This window comes from Myxine glutinosa, chromosome 10 (genome assembly GCF_964187855.1).
Source record: "Myxine glutinosa chromosome 10, kmMyxGlut1.1, whole genome shotgun sequence".
NCBI lineage: Eukaryota > Metazoa > Chordata > Myxini > Myxiniformes > Myxinidae > Myxine > Myxine glutinosa.
The window spans coordinates 18,272,548-18,295,356 of record NC_136270.1 but is presented as its reverse complement, the minus strand read 5'-3'; the positions used below and the strand labels follow the sequence as shown (position 1 = coordinate 18,295,356).

Sequence of the window (22,809 nt, the reverse complement as noted above, 5' to 3'; positions counted from 1 at the left end):
GTGTCGTATTGTGCTGTCGTATTGTGCTGTCGTATTGTGGTGTCGTATTGTGCTGTCGTATTGTGGTGTCGTATTGTGCTGTCGTATTGTGCTGTCGTATTGTGGTGTCGTATTGTGCTGTCGTATTGTGCAGTCGTATCAGGGGGAGTATCCAAGATGGAATGGAGACCCGTGCAAGACTGGTTGAGCCTCGAGACATTTCTCGACTCGTCATGAACACCCCCACAGCTCTGTCACGAGTGCAGGCCTCCATTATGATGAACTAGTAAAAAGGCCGTCAAAATGACGGCTTGTCATCGTTTATTTGACGGTGCAGCCGCGTGAGCGTGCCAAAGTCTGAAGCCTCGGCCTAGTGTCAGGTGTTCTTATATCTTCTTTGTTTATTAGACATCATACGGATGTAAATGAACACTCGTTTTACTCTGTGTGCGTTGCGCATCACGTGCAGCGAATTTCACCTCCCTGCGCCTTGTATTTATTGTTATAAAAAAGACACCAGCTCCAATTCCAATAGAAGAGACATAATTTCTCTTTCATGGAAAATGTTTTTCCGAGTTTGTTTTATCCTCCAAAAATAGATCGCAGTGAACACACATTCGTGTTAACAGTCATATTGGCCTTTAAAACCTACCCTTACGTAGGGGGACAGACATTTGTACAAACACACAAACTGACATTGTGTTTTATACGGAAGATAATAAATATATCATGTACTTTGTAAAGTAAAATCGTTTGCGTGTCTTGGACTATTGTGAGTATCATGCTGGTAGAACTTTCAGAACTCCCCTCATATGTCAGCCAGAGTCCTCTGACAAGCAAGTGATCGTTTCTTCTATAATGTGATGACAATTAGCAATGGAAGTACTTAGTTGTGCAGGCAAATGCACCTTGAATACTCATGCAGATATCAAGAAATTAAAATGAACCTCTCAAAGTATGTTTGGGGACAACGTCCGATTACCGTGGTGGTGACATTCACAACTTGCATCCACCACTCTGTCCTTCATTTACCGTCACTACCAACGAGCCTACCTCTTACCCTCCGGAGATCGAGGACCCTCGTCCCGTAAACCCCTTTGATAATGAACCAGGTTATACGAATCTACCATGACGACACACCCTTGATAATTATTATGTTGTCACGATAATGATGATTATGCTTGAAAAAATAATTACAATCACTTTTTTTTTTAGCGTTTAATAATAACCTGTGCAGAAGTGCACATAATGGCTGCTCTTTCTGATTTGGGCAATATTACTGTACTTTGATCGTCTTCCCATTGTTATAATTACCCTGTGCCCGTGAAGCATAAAGTGGGGTTAAGCAATATGGTTCCTGTCCGTCCATCTGTCTGTAAATGTGTTTATGATCACGGAACAACTTATTTAAATTTAATGTTGTATCTTGAACGCGAATCGGAAAACCAATCTTCCGTTTAAGAGTACTTTGTGTCTGAATTTGTAGCTCGCACATGCACAGAGAGGAGTGAGATAACTTCTTTAAGCAGAGAAGCATTTTAATATTTGGCTATGTCCTTCCATCCATCAATCAAAAATGAAGAAAAACGTTTCTGACCCACCGTGTTGAATTCGAAAGGATTCTATGGGGTAATTCTAATGGATTCTAAAGGGTAGTTCTAAAGAGTTCTACAGGGGTTTAAAGGGTAATTCTAATGGATTCGAAAGGGTAATTCTCGAGGGTTCTAAAGGGTAATTATAAAGGGTAATTTTAACGGGTAATTCTAATGGATTCTAAAGGGTAATTCTAAAGAGTTCTACAGGGTTTTAAAGGGTAATTCTAATGGATTCTAAAGGGCAATTCCAAAGGGTTGCAACGGGTAATTCTAAAGGGTAATTCTAGAGGGTTTTAAAGGGTAATTCCAAAGAGTAATTTTAAAGGGTAATTCTAATAGATTCTAAAGGGTAATGCTAATGGATTCTAAAGGGTAATTCGAAAGAGTTCTAAAGGGTAATTCTAGAGGGTTTTAAAGGGTAATTCCAAAGGGTTGTAAAGGGTAATTCTAAAGGGTAATTCTAATGGATTCTAAAGGGTAATTCTAAAGGGTTCTAAAGGATAATTATAAAGGGTTCTAAAGGATCATTATAAAGGGTTCTAAAGGATAATTCTAGAGGATTCTTAAGGGTAATTCAAAAGGGTTTCGTTTTCTAGGCATTGCCTATTCACATTAAAAACGCCAAACTGAACCGCTTCCTTCAAACACTGGTGCCATTTTTTTACTCTGTCTGCCTGCAATTGAAAATCATTCCAAACAGGAAGGTTACTATTTTTATAGACCTCATAAAGGACACAAATGACAGGCACGAATAACTAATGTGACATGTTAGATAAGTGATGTAACAGACACTGCGTCAATGGTGGTAACACAGTGGTAAATTCTGGAATTAATTTATTAATACGACTTTTACAATCTTTGATTTATTCAAATTGAATTACAGATTGGCCACAAAGTCCCTATGCACGCAGTTTGAATTTAGTTATAATTTATCTGTATGCTCCCCTCCATTCTCTGCACAAATTTGAATTTTTCTCCATGTTATTCTGGACATCTTCCATGTTTAGGGATGGAGGTCATAAAAGCAGCTCCTGACAGCTGTTTTGAGGTCTTCAACTGTTGTTGGGTGGAGATGAGAAATGTCCTCTTTCACAATGCCCCAAAGCGAGTTGTCACATGTTGTTAAGTCCGGACTTTGAGGAGGCCACACCATCTCAGATCCATCGTCCACTGAATTTGTCGAGGAGATATTCTCTAACTGCGAGAGCAGAATGTGCTGGTGCACCATCTTGTTGCAGGATAGCTGTTGCCTCGAGAACTCTCTCACGCAGTTGTGGAACAAACCACGTCTGAAGCAAGTTCAAACTCGAACGTCACTCAGTAGAGCGCATACTCCCGCCGTGGGTCAAGTTGGAATAATACGTTTTGTTTAACATCCCCTCTCCCCAAAACAATAAATGAAAAAGAAAGTAGGCCCTGTCAGAGAATTTATTTTGATATATCTCGGAATTAGAGGAGAAAAACATCATTTAAGAATAAGAATAAAAGCTTTAATGCAGAAAAACAGAAAAAAATTCCCCAAAAAATTCCTTGATCCGGAATAATATCCTGAGCTTCACCAAAAACTAATCAATTCTTCCTTATCCCAAGGGCAATCATCCCACCAACTTTCATCCAAATCCGTTCAGAACTTTTCCAGATATCTTGTTCACAAACACACGAACATACGCACACACACACACACACACACACACACACACACGGACGGACACGATCGAATGCATTACTCCCTGGCGGGACTAATAAGCAGTGTGATTAACACCTGTATCGAAAAAATATGGCCCTATCAAGTGATCTTCTGAAATTGCTGCCCACATCCTGACATGAGGAGGTTGCTGTTCAATTTCCTCATAAAAATGAGGATTTTCTTTGCACCAAAAATAAACATTCCTGGATCGATTGCTGAGGTAAATAGCACACTCGTCCGAAGAAAAATACGCTTCGTCTTGATCTAATGGTGGGAAAATCGCTGCAGAAGAGCCTTGCTCTAAATCAAGTCAAATCAAGGACACTCCCTGTTGAAAAAGCCTTCTTCTCCCATGCCCGCATCGTGTTACACGTCGGAGCTGGCTTATTGAACGTCTGCGAAAATCTTGTCCTTGTGTCTTCAAAACTTACTCCTTCTCACGCGCGGTCGTGAACCCAAACACAAGTAATCAGTCTCTCTTCAATTGTGTACTCACTGGTGTCCATCATTGCTGAAGCCGTACCTGGAAAACAAATAAAACAAATAAGTAACAGAGGGCACATTATTATACATAGGGACTTTGTGACCACTCTGCAGATACCTGAACACTGCAGAACACAAAGCGCCTTCTTTGCACTTCAAAAACCCTTCTGTTTAGTAGTACTTGGACATGTTAAATAGGGTGGTGTATTAGACTACATCAATAGCACTAAACTTCTGGAATTTTTAAAGCGATCTTTAAAATCATTATTTTATTTGAATGGGAGGATATATTTGAACACTACGGAGAATAATGTGTCGGTGTGTACATCCCTCCGAGCACTTTACTCCACACAGTCTTGAGAAAAAAGGACATGGGGATGGTATGGGGGGGGGGGTCTTTAAAACTGCTGCTTATTGCGTTTCTGAGCAAGATCTATATTCCCAACAAAACCGCCATTTTGTCTGAGAGAGCGAGTTGCAAATTTAATTGGCAAGGATGACGTAAAATCCCATAATATTTTGTCCAAGTACTGCTAAACTAAAGGTTTTTTAAGTGCCAAGAAGGTGATTTGTGTTCTACTAGCAACGGTACCCGCCCTATGGGCGGGGCTTCAATTGGGAGGCCCGAATGAAAAGGCAAAATATCAGAAATGGAAGGCTTTTTTTTATTTTAAACGATTCATATAAACATCTGTTGAATCATATCACACGCAAATCATCAAAATCTAAACAGTACATGGCGCCCATTTTGAAAAAAGATTGAATTCTGCAAAACGGAGGCGGCTGCTACATGTCTTTCTCAGTCGCACGTTTATGTGTGAAGAGTGCGTGCCGAATCTGTAACACGGAAGCGGCCGCTACACCTGTTTCTCAGTCGCTTTGCACACGCTGCCGTGTTTCTTCAGAGCCGCACGTTTATATAGGAAGGGTTCGTCAGGAGTCGATCTACTCTCTCCTGGTACGTAGAATTTCAACAAAAGCCACATCACTGTTCATATCAGTAAATATTAATCCATCGTGTTTGGAAAAACTGGAAAATTGGAAAACTTGGAAAAACAATATAGCCTATTTTACTCCCAGGGGTCCCAGGAATACCCACCCAAAATATCGTTGCGATCGGTTGAGCCATTTTTGCGGTACCTTCGAATGGACGGACAGACATTTGGTGAATTATAGTAAGATGATGTTAAATTATAGAATTAAATTGAAATAAAATGATAAGTTTTAAAGGTTGTAGGAAAAAAAAACAACAACAATATTGAATTGGATGTTTACCACCGTTGATGCTCTGTCTTTTACATCACCTTATTTAACACCTTACATCCGTTATTCGTGTCTGTTGTTTGTGTCCTTTATGACATTCTTAAAAACACGAAGTTTCCTGTTTGTAATGATTTTCAATTTTGTTTGACTGCCACACCGGCAGACAGACCAGAAGAATTACCTTACTCCACTGTGTGCATGCGTGCTCAGGACGAGATTCGTACAATTTGCCAAAATCAGAGCCAAAGTACTGCTAAACTGCAGGTCTGTGTTCCGATTAATGCTCCCATTCGTGTTCAAAAAATAAAATTCAATTGAAATGAAGTTGTTCCTCGATCACAAACTGACGTTTGTAGACAGACAGACACACGCACAGACAAAGTGAACCAACTGCTTTACCCGTTTTGCGCACCCATGGGGTAATAATGAGTAAAGGAATCAGCTCCATGGTGGGTGGAATGGGACAACATTTTCCAAATGTAATCCTTAGTTTCATTGTAAAATGTGCATTAACTTTAGACATCACTGCTTCACCTATGAATGTATAATCTATTTTTGTAAAATCATGACGAGACTAATAAACCAATATGATGTCACAACAAGCATCATTAAAATTCTTTGGGCAGGTGACGTGAAAAACCAGACCTGTAGCATTTTGGAAACTCACTTTATTACCATACAGTAAATGTGCAGTGCGTTGCACCACAACTACCTGTACGTGTGCCCACTGTGCTGCTGTGTTGTGGAAAGGCAGTAATTATAAGGCTGGAAAACCCAAACGTTTGGGTGAATCCCAGAGTGAATTTGCTCTGCTATATTATCCTCTCTGCCCGGTGTGTACCCGGTTTAGAATAGGCACACTGTATACCTGCGTGTCGGAAGAGGCGACTAAAAGGGTTGGCGTCAGGAAGGGCAACCTGCCATAAAACATTGCCTCAAAAAGGGAACCATGACAATTACAATTACATATGGGCAAAGTAAAGCCCGAAGTACCCCGTGGGAGTCCTCACCCCCTCTCGTCAAAACTCAAGGTGGGGAACCCGATCGAAGTAAGGGTGGAAATCACTCCAATTATGACGACGAAACGTCTGATGCCCGACGTGGAGATCAGTTTCTGAGGTTTGGGACATGGAATGTAGGGACAATGACAGGGAGATCAGGAGAAGTGGTGGAAGTATTGGTCAGAAGAAGAGTGGACATATGTTGTGTGCAGGAGACGAGATGGAAGGGAAGTGGTGTGAGAATGGTGAAGGGTAGGCAGGGACAGAAATGCAAGTTTGTGTGGCAAGGGTGCCCAGAAGGCTGGCATGGTGTTGGTGTCCTGCTTCCTGAGGAGTTTGTAGACAGTGTGGTGAGTGTGACTGGAGTGAGTGAAAGGTTGATGATGGTGAAAATGATGATTGGAAAGCTCTTGGTGAACGTCATCTCGGGATATGCTCCGCAGGTCGGTCGGAGCGATGAAGAGAAGGACAAGTTCTGGTATGCAATAGAGAAGCTGATGGAAAACATGAAAGATGAGGAAGTTGTTGTGGTGGGAGGAGACCTGAATGGACATGTGGGAAGGAGTATGGATGGTTTTGAGGGAGTTCATGGGGGTTACTGATATGGTGTGAGGAATGGAGAAGGTGAAAGGATTTTGGAGTTTGCTGATGGAGCTGGTTTGTTGATTTGTAATACTCAGTTCCAGAAAGCGGACAATAAGCTTGTTACATACACGTCAGGTGGGTCGACGACAACCGTTGACTACTTGATGGTGTGTAGGCGAGATAGGGGGCACCTCCAGGACATAAAGGTGATTCTGGGGGAGGAGGCTGTTTCACAGCACCACTTGGTTGTCTGCGACATAAGGGTGAAAGGTGCGAGGAGAGCTCGGTGGGTGAAGTACCAACAGAGAATGAAGGTGTGGAGGTTGAAAGAGGTGACAGTGAGGGAGGCATTAAAAGAGAGGCTGAGTAGGGTAGAGGATGATGTGGTTGAGCTTGAACGTGGTTGGATGTCAATGGAAGATAGTCTGTTGGGAGACGTTGGTGAGGTATGTGGATGGACAAAAGGATCACCGAGGCACTCGGAAACATGGTGGTGGGATGATGAAGTTGGAAAGAGGATTGACAAGAAGAGGAAGAAGTTCAAGGAGTGGCAGAAGGCGAAGGGTACGGGAGCAGAAACAGCAGAGCATGAAAGTTATAAGGCAGCCAAGAAGGCTGCAAAGAAAGAGGTAGCAAAGGCGCAGGAGGCATGTAAGAAAATGTTCGGAGAACGCTTGGATTTGGAAAAGGGTCAGAGAGCGGTATTCAGGATTGCAAAGCAGATAGAGAAAGAGAGGTGTGATGTGATGGGGGTGAGTTGCTTTAAGGATGAAGTGGGACAAATCGTTGTGGACCCAGATGGAATTAAAGGAAGATGGAAGAGATATATGGAAATGCTGTTGAATGCAGAGAATGAATGGGATGGCAACATAGAGAGTAATCCAGTTTCAGGACTGGCAGAGAAGATAACTGAAAAGGAAGTTGAGGAAGCGATAAAAGCAATGAAAAGTAGAAAAGCGGGAGGGCCGACGGGAGTTGTGGGAGATATGTTGAAGACAGCAGGAAGTTGGGGTGTGAAGAGAATGATAGAGATCTGTAATCTGGTGGTGAAAGAAGGCCGCATTCCAGTGGTTTGGGAACTGAGTATTCTCGTCCCTCCATACAAGGGGAAAGGTGACCCTCTGGACTGTGGCTCGTATTGAGCGATAAAGTTAATGGGGCATGGAATGAAGGTATTGGAAAGGGTGTTGGAGAGGAGGATAAGGAAGAAAATGAAGATCGACGAAATACAGTTTGGATTTATGCCAGGAAGAGGAACGACAGACACACTTTTTATTCAAGGCAGTTGCAGGTGAAGTACATGGAGAAGTGGAAGAAGTTATTTCTTGGGTTTGTTGATCTGGAGAAAGCATTCGATAGGTTTCTATGCGAAGTAGTGACATGGGCATTGAGGAAGTTAGGAGTGGAGGAATGGTTGATCAGAGTAGTAATGGCAATGTACGAGAGCGCGCACAGCTGTAAGGACGAAGGATGGGAACAGTGGTGAGTTTGAGGTGAAGGTGAGAGTGCATCAGGGGTCGGTATTAAGTCCACTACTATTTGTAGCTGTGATGGAGGTGTTGGCTCGGAACGTAAAGGAGGGTTTACCATGGGAGTTGTTGTATGCAGATGATCTGGTGTTGATTGGGGAGAGTAATGGATGGATTGAAGGAGAAGATGAACGAGTGGAAGGAATGTATGGAGGCAAAATGTCTGAAGGTGAATATCGGAAAGACGAAGTTGATGGCAAGTGGTAAAGCATGTGGTGTAGTGGAAAGAACTGGGAAGTGGCCGTGTGCTGTGTGCAGGAAGGGTGTCGGAGTGAACTCCATTCAATGTGCAATGTGCGCTGAGTGGGTTCATCAAAAATGTAGTGGTTTGAGAGGGTCATTAACCAGTGTGGCAGCTACATTCAAGTGTAAGGTGTGCACAGAGGGAGCTGCAGATGGAGATGTTGAGTTAGATCTTGAAGACGGCGTGAAGCTGAAAGGTGTGAAAACATTTTGCTACCTAGGAGACATGCTGAATGGAGAAGGTGGATCAGACTCGGCAACGGTTGCTAGAGTGAGATGTGCATGAAGAAGTTTCGGGAACGGAGTGGCGTGCTGACGAGGAGGGGAATGTTGTTGAAGCTGAAGGGGAAGGTGTACGCTGCATGTGTGAGAAGTTATGATTTATGGGAACGAGACATGGGTAATGAACGTGGAGCAGCAACGAAGGCTGGAAAGGGTGGAAATGCGAATTGTTCGGTGGATGTGCGGAGTATCGTTGAGAGAGAGGAAGACAAATGATGAATTGCAAAAGGTGATGAGAATAGAGCCTGTGATTGATGCTGTGAAGAGAAACAGGTTGAGATGGTTTGGTCATGTGTTGAGGAAGGATGAAAGTGACTGGTTGAGAAGAGTGATGGAAATGAATGTAGAAGGAAGTAGAGGACGGGGAAGACCGAGAAAGACTTGGCTAAAGATGGTCGAAGAAGAAATGCGGGCAAGGGGGTTAACAAGGGGAGATGCAGAAAATAGGGCAAAATGGAGAAGATTGTCATGGGGACCGCAAGGCTAACCCCCGCTCTGGCAGGGAAAATGGTTAAAATGCCTGTTGTTGTTGTTGTTGTTGTATATTATCATCTTTGGTAGTGGTGAAGTCCAAATTCTTAGCAGCTCTGACAATAACAAGCATTCACACAACTTGGGTAAATCATTAAATTTAATATTTATTTATGGTGTCTAAGGTTCATGGTGGAGCTTTGTACATATATTACGTGTAGGATAAGCACATAAGGAGGTCGCAATGGACTTGTACATGAACTACAAGGACATAATGAAAGGTAGGACAAATCCACAAGGTGTAGGCTTTGAACTTGGTCCCTGCATCATGAGCTTTTCTGGGAAGTACAAACAGGACAAGTCAAGTTTGTGGTTTAAAAAAATAAAATAAACGTCATTATGATTGCGTGACGTCGCTGTGACTGTGTGACTTCGCTGTGACTGTGTGACGTCACTGTGACTGTCTGACGTCGCTGTGACTGGCTGACGTCGCTATCACAGTTCAGTTAAATTGTAAAAAGACTTGGAAGAAAAGCTATTTAATCAATATCAGTCATTAGATTTATTTGAAACCAGAGATGTCGGTCGTTGAAGTGAAAATTGATTAACACTCATGTGGTATTATAGAATCTTCAGCATAATGCTGTTCATAAAGAGACCTTATACTTGAGATATATGTGGATAGATAAGGCAAAAGGGGGGAGGGGGGGGCGGGGGAGGAAATGAGTACAGGATGGGTAGATAGCTTTGTGGGATGGTGGGTGGGGGTGGATGATAAAAGGATGGAGATAATTGCCTTGTGGGGTGGGGGAGGCGGTGGGTGGTTATTATTTGGATGTGTGGTTATTATTTGGATGTGCGGTTAATATTTGCATGTCTGGCTATTATTTGGATGTGTGGTTATTATTTGGATGTGTGGCTATTATTTGGATGTGTGGTTATTATTTGGATGTGCGGTTAATATTTTGATGTGTGGCTATTATTTGGATGTGTGGTTATTATTTGGATGTGCGGTTAATATTTGGATGTGTGGTTATTATTTGGATGTGTGGTTATTATTTGGATGTGCAGTTAATATTTGCATGTGTGGTTATTATTGGATGTGTGGTTATTATTTGGATGTGCGGTTAATATTTGCATGTGTGGTTATTATTTGGATGTGCGGTTAATATTTGCATGTGTGGTTATTATTTGGATGTGCAATTATTATTTGGATGTGTGGTTATTATTTGGATGTGCAATTATTATTTGGATGTGTGGTTATTATTTGGACGTGTGGTTATTATTTGAATGTGTGATTATTATTTGGATGTGTGATTATTATTTGGATGTGCGGTTAATATTTCTATGTGTGGTTAATATTTGGATGTGTGATTTTTAATTGGATGTGTGGTTATTATTTGCATGTGCGGTTAATATTTCGATGTGTGATTATTATTTGGATGTGTGATTATTATTTGGACGTGTGGTTATTATTTGGATGTGTGATTATTATTTGGATGTGTGGTTATTATTTGGACGTGTGATTATTATTTGGATGTGTGATTATTATTTGGACGTGTGGTTATTATTTGGATGTGTGATTATTATTTGGACGTGTGGTTATTATTTGGATGTGTGATTATTATTTGGATGTGTGGTTATTATTTGGACGTGTGGTTAATATTTCGATGTGTGATTATTATTTGGATGTGTGATTATTATTTGGACGTGTGATTATTATTTGAATGTGTGATTATTATTTGGATGTGTGATTATTATTTGGATGTGCGGTTAATATTTCTATGTGTGGTTAATATTTGGATGTGTGATTTTTAATTGGATGTGTGGTTATTATTTGCATGTGCGGTTAATATTTCGATGTGTGATTATTATTTGGATGTGTGATTATTATTTGGATGTGCGGTTAATATTTCTATGTGTGGTTAATATTTGGATGTGTGATTTTTAATTGGATGTGTGGTTATTATTTGCATGTGCGGTTAATATTTCGATGTGTGATTATTATTTGGATGTGTGATTATTATTTGGACGTGTGGTTATTATTATCTCAGCCACCGAAGGTGGATGGAGATTATGTTTTCACCCTTGTCTGTCTGTTTGTTTGTCTGTTCGTTTGCCCGTTTGTGAACAAAATCTCTCAAAAAAGTTATTGACGGATTTGGACGAAACTTAGTGGACCGGTTGTGTGTGTGAAAAGGACTAATCGTTTCGATTTTGGTGAAGATCTGAATATGGATTCGGCTACAAGAATTATTTAATTTTTAAGTTATTCTTCACCATTGAGAGATCGGGCCAAAAGCGATATCTATCTATATCTATCTATATCTATATCTATATCTATCTATATCTATATAATTATAAAATTGAAATCTTGCGTGTTTGTATGTAACATTCGATCGGTCCGGGGGCGTGGCTTACCCCTTTGAGAGAGTAGTAATATCCACCATTTTATTAACTCGCATAGCTTTGAGGCGTTTTGTAGGCCCGTGGTGTCTTGCTCTCTCTCTCAGTTTTATTTCAAATCAAATTCGATATATCATTTCGTTTTTCACAGTCGCTAACATAGTTTTAGACTCGGTTGAAAAAAAAACGGGAAGAAAATCCGATGAAAGTTTCCGTTTATAGAACGAAATGAATTCTGAAAGGCTTGTATCTTCAAGGCCATTGAGTCTGTTTCACGCCTTTATCTTCAATCTAAGTCGCCATCTGATTTCATTTTTATCGATGGTTTTAGACTCGGTAAAAGAAATAATTGAGAACATTCACGCACACACGGGAAATTGCAGAGATATATTTTAAAAATCGCGCCACGTTGATATACGAAAATACACCGCCTAAAATAACAGGCATACAGTATATATCTTCGTCATTTCATTCAACATTATTACCCGGAAGTAAAATATGTTTCAGGAAATTACCGAGAGATATTTATTCGATTTTTTTTATTATTTATATGCGCATACACTTTAAATAGGTTTATTTGAAATCTTTAATTTTCACAATGTAATTTATTTGTCATTTGATGATCGGCAAAACCATAGCACAAACACAATACTATTTGCAGGAAGAATGTCGTATCAACCCTCCGACGGCGCTACGGACGCGGACAACGAATCACACCTCACGTCTATGGACGCGAATAGCAACATCCGCACGAATCAGTCATCAATGATTTTCATTGACGCGCCTGGAGGCACAGGGAAGACGTTTCTTATTAACCTGATTCTCTCTAAAGTGAGAGCGAGTGGAGAAGTTGCCCCCTGCGGTGGCCTCATCTGGCATAGCTGCTACCCTCATGCCTGGTGGAAGAACAGCGCACTCAAGGTTCCAAATCCCTCTGACACCGAGGGAAGATGGCGTATGCAACATCGATAAAAATTCCACTATCGCAGACCTCTTTCGAAGTACAAAACTCATCGTGTGGGATGAGTGTCCTATGATCAGGAGAGAGAGTTTCGAGGCTGTGGATCGCACGTTGCGTGATGTATGTGACAAAGACGAGCCTTTTGGAGGGATCTTGACGATATGCTGTGGTGATTTCCGTCAACGTGATCGGAGATAAGGGCCGAAATCACGTGTCACAGGTAAGTGATTTAGAACGTTGGAGAGGTGAGCCTTATGGCTTGCTGGCCCAAATAATCTCCCTGATGATGTCCAGCGTTCGCTTTAGTTCTATTCTCATATCTATTCAAACTGACATTGACCTAACGGGTCATGGGTCGTCTAGGGGTAGCATCATCATCATCATTGGCTGAGGGGTCACATCATTGGCTGAGGGGTCACATCATTGGCTGAGGGGTCACATCATTGGCTGAGGGGTCACATCATTGGCTGCGGGGTGGCATCATTGGCTGAGGGGTCTTCTCCTCACTGCTCATTACTAAAAACTGCTCTTCTATGTGAGGATTGATAAATAAAAGCAATTAGAACCAGTAAATTTAGTTTTATATGGCATTTTGCCTCTCTATTAGAAAGTGTGAGAAAATTATATATCTTCACCATAGGTTGACCTTTGACCCCCACTGTAACCATGGTAACCCCTTAATTATATATTAAATAACATTGACCCAACGGGTCATGGGTCGTCTAGTATGACATGATATTCAAAAAAGTTATGGACGAGTTATGAATAAACTTGGTGGATGAGTTGATTCGGTGACAAGAACAAGCCGATTAGATTTTGGTTCAGGTCCGAATCCAAATCCGGCCTATCAGTGGAATACAAAACGTAAACTGTTCAGCATGGCGGAGGTTTGCTCTCCACTGAGTGCCATTCCAGCAAAGTCTGTGATCGACGAGCATGCCGAGTCGGCCAAAGGCACAAATTTGACAAACTATTATTTGGATGTGTTATTTTCCCCCACATCACCCTCTAAACGTTATTTTCCCCCACATCACCCTCTAAACCTTATTTTCCCCCACATCACCCTCTAAACGTTATTTTCCCCCACATCACCCTCTAAACGTTATTTTCCCCCACATCACCCTCTAAACGTTATTTTCCCCCACATCACCCTCTAAACGTTATTTTCCCCCACATCACCATCTAAAGGTTATTTTCCCCCACATCACCCTCTAAACGTAATTTTCCCCCACATCACCAACTAAAGGTTATTTTCCCCCACATCACAATCTAAAGGTTATTTTCCCCCACATCACCATCTAAAGGTTATTTTCCCCCACATCACCAACTAAAGGTTATTTCCCCCCACATCACCAACTAAAGGTTATTTTCCCCCACATCACCATCTAAAGGTTATTTTCCCCCACATCACCATCTAAAGGTTATTTTCCCCCACATCACCAACTAAAGGTTATTTTCCCCCACATCACCATCTAAAGGTTATTTCCCCCCACATCACCAACTAAGGGTTATTTTCCCCCACATCACCAACTAAAGGTTATTTTCTCCCACATCACCATCTAAAGGTTATTTTCCCCCACATCACCATCTAAAGGGTATTTTCCCCCACATCACCATCGAAAGGTTATTTTCCCCCACATCACCATCTAAAGGTTATTTTCCCCCACATCACCATCGAAAGGTTATTTTCCCCCACATCACCATCTAAAGGTTATTTCCCCCCACATCACCATCTAAAGGGTATTTTCCCCCACATCACCATCGAAAGGTTATTTTCCCCCACATCACCATCTAAAGGTTATTTTCCCCCACATCACCATCTAAAGGTTATTTTCCCCCACATCACCAACTAAAGGTTATTTTCCCCCACATCACCATCTGAAGGTTATTTCCCCCCACATCACCATCTAAAGGTTAGTTTCCCCCACATCACCATCTAAAGGTTATTTTCCCCCACATCAACATCTAAAGATTATTTTCCCCCACATCACCATCTAAAGGTTATTTTCCCCCACATCACCATCTAAAGGTTATTTTCCCCCACATCACCATCTAAAGGGTATTTTCCTCCACATCACCATCTAAAGGTTATTTTCCCCCACATCACCATCTAAAGGTTATTTTCCCCCACATCACCCTCTAAAGGTTATTTTCCCCCACATCACCATCTAAAGGTTATTTTCCCCCACATCACCATCTAAAGGTTATTTTCCCCCACATCACCATCTAAAGGTTATTTTCCCCCACATCACCATCTAAAGGTTATTTTCCCCCACATCACCAACTAAAGGTTATTTCCCCCCACATCACCATCTAAAGGTTATTTTCCCCCACATCACCATCTAAAGGTTATTTTCCCCCACATCACCATCTAAAGGTTATTTTCCCCCACATCACCAACTAAAGGTTATTTTCCCCCACATCACCATCTAAAGGTTATTTTCCCCCACATCACCAACTAAAGGTTATTTCCCCCCACATCACCATCTAAAGGTTATTTTCCCCCACATCACCATCTAAAGGTTATTTTCCCCCACATCACCAACTAAAGGTTATTTTCTCCCACATCACCAACTAAAGGTTATTTCCCCCCACATCACCATCTAAAGGTTATTTTCCCCCACATCACCATCTAAAGGTTATTTCCCCCCACATCACCATCTAAAGGTTATTTTCCCCCACATCACCAACTAAAGGTTATTTTCTTCCTCATCACCAACTAAAGGTTATTTCCCCCCACATCACCAACTAAAGGTTATTTTCTTCCTCATCACCAACTAAAGGTTATTTTCCCCCACATCACCATCTAAAGGTTATTTCCCCCCACATCACCAACTAAAGGTTATTTTCTCCCACATCACCAACTAAAGGTTATTTCCCCCCACATCACCATCTAAAGGTTATTTTCCCCCACATCACCAACTAAAGGTTATTTTCCCCCACATCACCAACTAAAGGTTATTTTCCCCCACATCACCAACTAAAGGTTATTTCCCCCCACATCACCAACTAAAGGTTATTTTCTTCCTCATCACCACAAACCCTCCTTGCTCTTTCTCTAAATAAATTCCAATTTACTCTCCTGCTCTTTTTATTCCCTATGATGAATGACTATTTAATCCTTCAATAATCATATCTCTCAATATAAATACAAAATAAATATTTACAAGCAATGGATGAAGTCAATGGAATGATTCGTATTTCATAACGATAATTTGTTATTTCTTTCTTGTTAAGTAGTTCTGGTTATTCCATAAACATATATCGTGTGAAACCTTACTGACTCTCTCTCTCTCTCTCTCTCTCTCTCTCTCTCTCTCTCTCTCTCTCTCTCTCTCTCTCTCTCTCTCTCTCTCTCTCTCTCTCTCTCTCTCTCGGTTACTTAGTTATTACTGACTTATGATCTCAATCAGAGCATAACTTCATTGGAGCCAAACGCCTTCAACTAGCCAATGACAGCTCTTTTTAAAATGAGAAAACGACAATTTTAACCAGTTTCGGCATTGTGCTGCTAAATATGATCGCAAAATAATTGTGAAATCTACCTTTAAATACACTACAGTTATTGTTGGGGTTATATTTGGTAATACAATCTAACTAAGCAACAGAAATACAAGCGATAAAACATCGTGTTTGTAGGGCTTTCAATCATGGAAGCCTCAAGGTTGGCCATGCAGGCCGAGGCCTAGTTAAGCCTAGTTACCCTCAGAGGAATATTGCATGTTTAAGATAGACCTATATGTCACTACATAATGAAGCTGAAAACTCGCATTATTAAAAATGATTTTAAACTTCATACCTGGCAGATCAATTGGCATAATCGGATGTTAAGGCCTTCTCTGGCCTTTCCCTGGCTGAGCCACATCTTTCCAAGAAATCTCCCCGGCACAGCAGCCACGACTTGTGTCGAAACGTATGTTGCGGTTTGAGACCCATCAACCATCTTCCCCGACTCAACCCCCCTCCCCTTTCTCCACATCGGCCTGTTCCTCTCTCCCTCTCTGTTGTCCTCCCTTACTCCCTCCTTCTCTCTCTCTCACCTTCCTCTCTGCTAGACCACAACCACAGGCACAACCCTCAACTGTACACTTCACAACTTCTTCAAATCCCCAGGATACCTTTTCAGATCCCCTCTCATACACTAATACTATCATTGAAGAAAGGATGATAACAAGCCAACCCTATTAGTAGCCCCTTCATGTTTTTCATTCACAATATGATTGTCGCTTTTACGGCCATTTTCCATGACACAGCATAAAGGAAGAATGAGAGGTCAGATACTCACGTGTAATGAAGAGACCACAAAAGTATCATGATACAACACTTGAATACACAACAGTACTATTTTAGGCACATGTTTTGCATTTCACATCACATGGCACAACCACAGTACCAATGCACATGGTGCAACAGAGGGTGTACTATGCAGGACAAACTTGTAGTTCAGACATGAAATGTCACCTTTTTACTCGCACCTTTCTTCCTTCCTGAACCGGTTAGAACCGGCTGATGCATGGACATTCTACTTTTTTTCTCGCATATTCCATTCTTGAATCGGTTCAAACTGGCCGATTCACATCCTCTCGCCTTTTTGCTTACCTTCTTCCCTCTCTTTGAACTGGATAAAACTGGCCAATCACCTGGCCTGGATAAAACTGGCCAAATCGAGTTTCGGATCAGAACGGTACACGCCGCCCCATAAAGCAGGCCCAATCAGGGAGAGAGGTCTACGAGACTCAACACACCTGACCAATCGCTCTGGAGTATGTAACGACATGCGTCCTCCAGCGTCCAGTCAATAGGATCGGAGGGATACGCAGATATTCAGATCGAGAGGGAAAAAGGGACAGAATTAGTGCTGGGAAGAAGGGCATAAAAGGCCGCATAATTATGCACTTTGAGCAGTCTTCGATACCTCGTCTGAGCAGTCTTCAGCTAGGCTTGTTTGGAGCTCATCTAGGCTCATTTGCGGCTCGTCTGGTCTCGCCTCGTCTCACCAGTCTCACATAGGTGGTCATCTGAAGAAGAAGCAGTCTTTGCTGCCTCGTCTGGTCTTGGATCATCATCATCTCCGGTATTGGACTCGTCTTGCCTCGCCGGTCTAACCTGAGTAGTAGTCTGAGAAAGAAGCTGTCTTCGTCGATTGTCGGGATTGTCATTCATGATTTTATCCATCTGTCTCGGCTACTCGTCTCTCAGTCTCGGTCAGCCTGCCCAATCTGCCTCTGCAGTCTGCTGGAGACATCATGCAGATCATCATCCTCCTGTGGCACTTGCCACATTGTTTGGATGGGTTTTGGATGGGGGTTGCGCTGCACAGAACGAGCTGTGTGCACAAGAAAGGAGAGTGGGACACAGTTTAACTATTCGCGAACTACGAGCTGTCCCAGTACAGCTAGCCAAAGGTGCCACACCATCTCCCCAGAGCCGTCACAGAGGTTAAGGGGTTTACTCATTCACCCCAATTCTTTCTCTCTTTTTCTTTCTTTCCTTGTTGGATGTATGCGGGCACTATTTTAGAGTGTTATGTTGATTGCATATATCCGATATTAATGGGTCGTGAGTGTACACGTAGAGGGTAATTTGGGAATTATTGCTGTCTTCTATACATGTGCATTTCTTCATATACACTACTCACAATAAGTTAGGGATATTGGCAGGTTCTTCAGTGTGGTTGATTTTGTGAATTAATTATGTTGAAAAAAGTTGTTGGTCCTAATTCTATGGTTATTAATGTGTGGAAAAAACACAGCATTCTTAATTTCAATACCCAAACCCCTATAAAAAAACAAAAAAAACCTCACTCCCACAATATCCGTAACTTATTGTGAGTAGTGTGTATATATATATATATATATGCATATATATATACAGTCATGTGAAAAAGTAAGTAAAGTTTTGACTTTTTCAACATTTTTCAACATACAGCTATTTGATCTTCATTTCAACAATATTGATAGATAAAGGTGATATAATATAACAAATATCATGAAACATTTACATTTTGTAGTCCATTGTATAATTTAAATAAACATAAATGCAAATTTCGCATGTGGAAAAAGTAAGTACACCCTTGGCTCTAATAGGTGGTATTGCCCCGTTTTGCAGAAACAACCTCAAGTAGGCGTTTCTTATAACTGTCTACCAGTCTCTGACATCGACTGGGAGAAATTTTTGCCCACTCCTCCATGCAGAATTCTTTAAGCTGTGCGATGTTTGAGGGATTTCTTGCATGCACAGCTCGTTTCAAATCCCCCCACATCTCTGTGGGATTTAGATCCGGGCTTTGACTTGGCCATTCCAGAAACCTCCATTTCTTTCTTTTCAGCCATTCCTTGGTGGATTTACTGGTATGTTTAGGGTCATTGTCTTGTTGCAAGGTCCACCTTCGGTTGAGCTTCAACTTTCTGACAGATGGCCTCACATTATCCTCAAGCACCCTCTGGTACAATGAAGAATTCATAGTGGATTCTATGATGGTGAGCTGCCCAGGCCCTGATGCAGCAAAGCTGCCCCAAACCATAATATTTCCACCACCATGCTTTACAGTTGGTATCAGGTTCTTGTGGTCAAATGCTGTCTTTGGTTTTCGCCAAACATGTCTTCTGGTACTGTGGCCAAATAGGTCTACCTTTGACTTATCTGTCCAGAGCAAATTGTTACAGAAGTGCTGGTCTTTGCCTCGGTGTTCATTGGAAAACTGTAGTCTTGCCCTGATGTTCTTTCTGGACAGCAAAGGTTTCCTCCTGGCACACCTCCCATGTAGATCAAATTTGTGCAGCCTCTTTCTAATGGTAGACTCGTGCACTTTGACATCAACAGTGGCAAGAGCTACCTGTAGGTCCCGTGATGACATTCTGGGGTTCTTAGAGACTTCTTTCAGCATCTTGCGGTCCGCTCTCGGGCTGAACTTGCTGGGGCGGCCTGGCCTGAACAAGTTGGCAGGTGTTTGGAATCTTCACCACTTGTAGATGATCTTCTGGACAGTCGAATGATTGATTTCAAATTGTTTCGAGATCTTTTTAAATCCCTTCCCAGACTCGTAGGCATCTATAACCTTCTTTCTGAAGGCCTCAGACAACTCTTTTGATCTAGGCATGGTGATACCGCACACTTCAACAACAAAGAGCAAACCAAACGAAATGTCTGAGGTTTAAATAAGACAGGTTCCTCCAAAATCCTCTCTTACGATGTTCTAATCATTTGCACCTGAGCTGGTGCACCTGATTCTAATTTTAGGTATTTGAAGTAGTGATAAATGTAGGGGTGTACTTACTTTTTCCACAGGCGAAATTTGCATTTATGTTTATTTAAAATATACAATGGACTACAAAATGTAAATGTTTCATGATATTTGTTATATTATATCAGACTTTATCTATCAATATTGTTGAAATGAAGATCAAATAGCTGTATGTTGAAAAAGTCAAAACTTTACATGGGGTGAACTTACTTTTTCACGTGACTGTATGTATATATATATTGTCGTGTGTCTGCTCTCAGTTAAGACCGAGAGTGAGCCACGGATGGAAACGAGTGTTATGGAGGCGTTCAACTCAAATTGATGGCGGATGATACGCGAGGAGGAAGAAGAATACTGACTCACCTGTATGAGCCCAGCGCAGGCGTCTTCACCCTGCAAATTAACTCAAACCGAGGCGGATGTAAAATGTACAAAAATAATAGGTTTATTTAGCGGAACCTGAGAACAAGAACGCGACAGTAAATAAATGTTCTAAAATGGAGCGCTCCCACACCGGACATCTAAAACACACAAGGGAGAATATATGAAAATAAAGGGACGTGCGTGTGTGCGTGGGCTTATCTCAATCGGATGGTGTGTCAGGGATCGTCAGGCTCGATCACACAGTCCGGACGTGGCTCCGGTGTTGGCGGGAGGAAGGCCGCCCGGTCGTTGGCGCGAACCAGGCCTCGACGTGCCCTTGTTCGCGCGCAGCTAGCAAGCCTCGCTTGTACGCTCGTGGCTTGCATGTGAAACAGGGGAGGAGAATCGTCAGCGCTCCACCGTCTCTCCACCATCCATCATTGCTCAACGAGCAAGGGTCCAGGGTTAAGAACGCAAGGGAAGTCCAGGGCAAGAGGGATCCAGAACGAGAAGGAGGTCCAAACTAGAAGGGGGTCCAACACACAAAGGGATCCAAAACGAAAGGGGGGGCCAAACGAGAAGGGCACAATGCCGGACAGTCAGTTATTTTATCGCTCGTCGTCTCGTGACGTCAGCTGTCCTCCCTACCGATCAGCGTGCCACTTCTTACTTGCCCCTGACATCATCAGTGGTACCTGGCCAATTGGTGCTCTGCTTCCCCCTCGGCCTTCCTTCCACCAATCAGTGGCCAGCTTCTTGCCCCTGCCTTGACCAATCACGAGTCCCTCCTTACCCTGGCCTTCATGTTGGTCGACACCTGGCCCAATGGTGTGATCTCCACATCAACCCCTCGACCAATCCATTGCCAGCTGGCATGGCCTCAGCCGGCCTGCACAATGAGTGTTGCTATGCATGTTGGTGATGTAGCTAGCTGCGGTTCTATCGGCAGTGCCCCGAACTGGCTTCCGGTGAGTTTTATTGTAGGGGAGATTTGAGTAGTGTGTGTGGTGTAACTAATGGGCCTGCCTAGTGTCTATGTGCGTTGCCATATGGGACAATGGATAGATCACAGGTCTCACAAACAGGGGAATTAGCATAATCCCTACTCTAGTTACCACAAGGATCATCCTTGTATGATCAAAAAGATACACTTAATCTGACATCCAGGCTAGACAGGTCCCTGCTTTTGTACATCGAGATGGTTCTTCTTTTTCACGACAGTCAGAGCATGATACCTACACAGATCTACCTGATCTATATATCACTCTACCCCAAAATTCATAACAATATATATATTGTTATGGTTTTTAGAACCTTCACTTTGTACGTTTTGGTAAATGTTCCCTTATAAATAATCCCCTGTAAATATTCCCATTTTGGGTAAAGGTTAAAGATCGCACCCTAGTTAGTCCATGTACAACACGTAGAACACCATAGGACCTCTCTGTAGTTATCTCATTATTATGTGTTTTAGTTAAGGATCTGTTCCCAATAGTTGAATCTACGTTGCATTAATCAAATAAGATAGGCCCCTTAAATTATCCCCAATCCTCTCTCTCTCTTCAAAGTGCAGTAGCGGTATGGCAGCGTTCGCTGCCCTTTGTTTTGGTTTGTTTGCTGGCCCCAAGCTGCCATTACGCACGCGGTAATCTGGAGGAAAAAGGGGAGGAGTGGGTTCGAGCGCCAGGAACGAGGCGTGGCCTGTCAATGTCTCCTCAAGAGGTGGAGCCAGCGAGCCCTCGCCGGCCAACCAGGGCCGAGGTGAGCCGACCGGTAGGCGTGTCCTCGGAGCCGGCGGCTGGATACAGGAACGCCCAATAAAAGCGGCTGAGAGGGACTGCTTGAGGAGAGATGAGTGCGAAGGTCCGAGATATGAGGTACCAGATGAGCATACAGCTGAATCGTAAGGCAGAAGAGTGGGTCCGTTGACGGCGACAATACTGCAATATATTCGCATTGTCCGACCGCGTGAAACCGATACGTGTAGCTGCCGCCGGGTTTCGCCTCAAGCCCGGAGCGTGGACCGGAGCGCGACCTGGAGCGGACCTCGACGCTGTGCCATTTGCCCGGACCTTCCTGCCCTGCCATCTGCTTGGACCTTCTCCCCCTTCCAGCCATTCCTTCCTGCCATTCCCTATTCGTGTAAGTCTGTTTGTTCTGTCTGGGCGTATGATAATATAAGACTGTTTTTAAGGTTGCCCTATGTCCTTTTATTTCCTCTCCTTGTATATTCCCTTCTTTCGTTTCCTCTTGTAGATCGTGAATAAACCTGTGTTCTTTCTTACCCTTTTGGTTTCTTCTTCCCCCGATCGCTTTAGTCCTTTCCCAATTGAGTACCTGTGGGACGATTCGGCCAACGCTCGGAGTCGGGTTTAGTCCTTTGTTAACGGCCCGAGGCGCAGCTCGCTTCGCTCGGTGCATCCATTCACGCTGCAGCCCGGGTGGGAGTATCTCCTCGCTTACGGCCGGTGGTAGTAATTAGGTAGTAAGACGGATTGGGCTTACAACCCTACTTACCACCGACCCGAAGTGACGTCATACTTCTAGGACCGGCGGACGGCCAGCTTAACAGGACAAGGGGATTAACCCCCCCTTGCTAACGGAAGTGCCGTCCCCCGGATCCGTAACAATCTACAGACTTGGCATTTAATATGGAATATCTTTTTTGTGGGGGTGAACTTACTTTTCAAGATGACTTAGAACCTAAAGTTCATTGGA

At 42.7% G+C, this 22,809-nt stretch overlaps 2 long non-coding RNA genes across 4 annotated transcripts in view; one reads left to right on the top strand and one right to left on the bottom strand.

Moving 5' to 3' along the window:
• LOC144893995 (uncharacterized) overlaps nt 1–22,809 on the top strand; it is a 68,774-nt gene that overhangs the window by 39,182 nt on the left and 6,783 nt on the right. The gene's annotated exons all lie outside the window — the stretch shown is intronic.
• Nucleotides 2,392–22,809, bottom strand: part of LOC144893994 (uncharacterized) — a 49,261-nt gene continuing 28,843 nt past the window's right edge. For 2 of the 3 annotated variants that reach the window (XR_013624674.1, XR_013624676.1), the window contains exon 2: nt 2,392–3,784. This is a non-coding gene — a long non-coding RNA (uncharacterized LOC144893994). Of the gene's footprint in view, nt 3,785–16,284; nt 16,394–22,809 lie in introns of those variants that run through there. The other variant, XR_013624675.1, reaches the window with a different exon arrangement.